Source organism: Helobdella robusta, assembly GCF_000326865.2.
Source record: "Helobdella robusta unplaced genomic scaffold HELROscaffold_64, whole genome shotgun sequence".
NCBI classification, from domain to species: Eukaryota; Metazoa; Annelida; class Clitellata; order Rhynchobdellida; family Glossiphoniidae; genus Helobdella; species Helobdella robusta.
In genome coordinates, this window is record NW_008705358.1 from 883,377 (window position 1) to 888,286 (window position 4,910).

Here is a 4,910-nt window from a genome sequence, read left to right on the forward strand (position 1 = left end):
ATACACACAATCACACATACAACCAGGCATACATACATGAACATTTTCATTTATATGTAAATACACACACGCACATCCACACAATACTATACAAAATACTATAAAAAATACATACAAATATTTTCAGCACCCACACATTCATATTACACACATACATAAAATTCATACACACATATAAATACACGCACGCACACATACATACATGCATACACACATACATACATGCGTGCATACATAAGAAGTCACACATACACACACACACATATATACAAATACATGTGAGCGTAGACACATTCACACCAATCACTTGCCAGCCACTAATAAATTAGCTAGCACTAAAAAAAACAAACGAATGAACGTTACATAAAACTAAATCATTAAAGTAAACATGCAAACAGTGAGTTATAAATTTTGAACATCACGTGAGTGAACAAACACCGACGTAGCAATTAATTTTGCAATCAAGTAATTACGTTAATGATAATAACAGCAAGGCAGAACTACGCAACTACATCTAACTATAACTACCTCAGGGCACCTATCAACGTAGAAATAAAACAGAATGGACGGCGAGAAATTATTCCATGCCACATCTCTCTCTCTCTCTCTCTCTCTCTCTCTCTCTCTCTCTCTCTAATTTATATATCAGAAAAACAATTAAATAAACAAACGAACAATCGAACGAAGAAATATTGTTAATTGATTTAGCAGAGTGTAATTAGCTGTTGGCAGACGTTAGTTATTAAGAGCGGCACGTCCTATCAAGTTGCCAATTAGCACGCACGGTGCATGTTTAAATGTTTCGGCGGGATAATGAAGAGTAAGTAGGTTAGGCAGACCTCAGCATGCGTTAATGATTTAAAAAATAAAGAGAACACAACCACAACAAACAAACAACCACAACAAACAAACAAAACAATGAAAGAATGGAATCGAACATACAAACTGATGAACGAATGAATGAAAAGATAAGCTAAAGAATAAAGGTTGAACAATAAAGAAACATGAACAACGATAATAACATACAAAAAATATCTCAAAATAATGTTTAAAAAAACTAACCGGGCACATAACGGCATTGAGTTATCGAAGTTGACCCCGTGACGTCAGTGATCATGTGATCAGGGCAAAGGTCACATAAGGTCATCCCATGTCTGACTTTGTAATGGTTCAGTGGGCATTCTGGGCGCCGATAATTAAGTGATGAAATAATTAAATTGACTTTTTAAATTAAACAAAAATTGTAACCCATTATTTTGACAAAATATTTTTATTTCAAATGCCAATAAGCTTTATATTTGCACAATTTCTTGCTTACTTTCATATCATCACAATCAACACCGATACTAGAATTCTTAAATGAGCATGAACCTCTTATTATAGGGTTAATTGTATTCATAAACATCCAATCTATTAAACAAACATGAATAGCAATAACAACCATAACATGATTGCTTGTTAGGTAAGTATGTGACTGAATAGACGAATGAATGAAAAGTTAATACTTTGTACAATCACATTCACGCATGTGTCACCGAGAGCAAACTCAACTACACTCATGTTTCTTCATTCGCAAGCCTCGCTGATAACAACGACGGCAATGGTTACGACGATGGTAATGTTAATAAATGAATAATGGTGATTGTAGAGACAACAGTGGTGATGATATTATGATGAAAATAGTAATGTTGCAAAAAATAATGGATTGTTCAACTTTATGCTTAAAAAGTTCAGTTTTTTTTCGTTTAAGTTCACTTTACTCTTTAATTTGTTGTTCTGCTGCTGATACTTTGCTAGGGTTAGAGTTCAATTTGACACAATCACCAACAATATTTTGCCAAATTTGAATAAAACAAACAAGTTTCAAAACGAAACTCATGATGAAAATATGATAAAAGCAAAAAAGTTATCAATTTGGAAAAATCTCCAGCCTCCCCCGAAAGAACACTTCTGACTACAACACTGTCATAGTGATATAATATTGCTTGAAAACGTTTACGTTGACATTTTATGCTGAGAATTATTTAACTTTGCCCACCTTTACAAATGCCGTGAACGAACTCAAAGCCGGGACTGCAGACGCACTTGTACCTGCCAGTATTCTGCTCACACATGCATTCTGAACTTCCATCTACACACCCTCCACAGCTTTCCGATGAAGACAGTTTCCAATTAGGGCCACCTGAATGGAAGGTTTAACGAAAAAATCAATTTTCATCAAAATTACTAGCCGACAAACAATTTCAGCGATGGTTCAACAGACCTGGCTGAAGAAGGCTTTCAACTGACTGCCAAGTATCAACATGCAGATAATGGTGGGGCAGATTTGACGACAGGCGTTTCATGTCATCGTGTTCGTCTTCACCAACGTTAACAACAAATATTTCGACAGAGTTTTCAACAAAATTAAAATGTTCTGAGATATTGGTTTGAGATGATTTTGAAGTATTATTGGACCAGTGCAGCGATTTGATGGCTGAAGCGATCAGTTCACAAGAAAGAACATCGTCTACAGGACCAGCGGAGAATAAGAAAATTAATTTTCTCGAAGAAATCCTGGCATTGGAGATGATTTGGAAAGATTTCGTCAAAGCGTTGAATGCTTTTGTGTTGGTGTTATTGCCATTTGGTTCAAATAATGGCTGAAAGATTCTGTCGATAGTTAGGAAGGTCGAACAAACATCCAGGTTGTCGATGAAGTGAGTTGAGTTGACGTGGATGTTGTTCCATAAGATTGCCGGGTCTTCCTCGGGCGTTTTGCTGGTTTTGAGGTCGTTTGTATTGCCACCGATGCTGCTGTATGATATGACGGCAATCCGTCTGGAAGTATTCCGGACGACAGCAGGATGAAGCAACGCCTGCGAACCAAAATAATGAAACGAGAAAGTATTTATTTGATTTTTCAACCAAGCATTTTTACCAAAAATATATTTTAATCTCTTACAAGAGATGTTATTTACAGAGTTTAGTTATGCAGAAAAAAATTACAAGCATTCAGTTTTGGGTTTTTGAAACGTAAAAAATCATTTGATGAACTCACCTTCACTAAGTTTATCGTTAACTTTAAATTTTGGTTTTTCAAATGTTTCGAGTGTTCAACCACAAAAATCATGTCAATCTCCTTGTCTTCCATTACAGACTCTTTGAAGTTTTCATAAAAAAGTTTCGTGGTGTTATCCTCGTAAGATGAAAATATCCCAAAACAAAGAATGACAATAAATGTATGAGTTAAATAATAATTGATTCTATGAAAATAACTCAAACTCATTGTGTTCGTCTCAATAAGTTACAAAGTCACTCAAATATATCTCTCCTTTTCATTCAAATGTGTCGGAATGTTTGATCGAAAGACTTTATATAGAGAACGATCATTCAACACACACGATAGTTTACAAATGTGATTATTACTAACAACCTACGCTGAATAGTAATTAATAAGTAATAATAACTCCTATCGTCAGGGCTATCGTAAAGTTGTGAGATGTTTAAGCCCGGTGCCGACGGTTGTGAGTATGTTGTTGAAGTCAACTTACTTCAATGTATAGTAATAAAAATTATTTTTAACGTTTTTATTGTAATCTTCAAAAATGTATGTACGAAGAAATTAATTGTAGATATAACTTATCTTATGAATCAAACTATACTAGCAACAATTTTGATTTAATATTTATTAATCAAAAGCAAAACAAAGTTTAAAAAAAACAAATACATATTTATTATAAAATAAAAGTTTGATATATTTTTTCAAAATATAAAATATTGCAAATTTATTATTAAACACAATTTCGATACATTTTTTTCAACGTAAAAACTGCTGAATGAACATGATGCTGAATGAATAAATCCACAATTACATGCACACATACATATATACATAAACATACACATGCAAGCAATTCAACTGAATTCCATGTAAACTTATATACATCAAATGCATACATATACACATATGTAAACACACACACAAACACACTCACACAAACATAAACACATATATGCGTACATTTACACATGTGTATTATATACATTTAGATATACATACATATACTATTGATGTGAAAATACATACATTTACACAGACGTAAAATATTTTAAAAACTTTTTAAATACAACAGTCATTGCAAAAAAATGTCAAAAATTAATCCTAGACAGAGAACAAACATGTTGAGTTGGATTGGTAGGCACTATAAAGCATTGATAATAATATCTGAGAGAGATTTCTTCACTTTGTATTCAAAATAATCTTGTCGCTCTTTGACCTTTACCTCGGCCTGGTAATAAGAACGATGTCGGTAAATGTAAAATTGTTGTATACGAGTGTGTGTGGACGTTTAGATAAAATTGATCAAAAAATTATTAGCAAATTCTAAATTAACAAATGACACACGGCCACTGACAGATCCAGGCAAGAAAACAATAGAGGAATGTTTATAACCTGAAGAATATGATAAAATTACATAAATTTTTAGAGATTTTTCATTGAAATTAATGCAGCTGATTTCGTCTGCAAATTTGTTGATTAAATAGATGATTTGTTTTGCTCACAAAACTTCTCCTGGACGCGATTTCTACCCATCAGAACACAACAAAAAAAACGCCACGCATTTAAAAATATTATACAAGAAAAAGACTCTTTTTTTTGTTAAACATTGATGAATCGCTACTTCTGACGAACGATTGAATGTGAAATAACAATCAAACTACAAAATAACAAGTGATTTAATGTGACATTTGATTATTTAATAACACGCTTAGAACCTCATGTTGCAGACTTTCTTCCGACAACATTTGGTGGAGTTGATGCCTTCTAACGTTCAGTTGTTCTCGGCTCATTTCCTCATCAACCCTCTCGTTCTTGTATCGATTTAAACTGTTCAACATTTAAAACACACGTGTGCGTTTTAATTTTG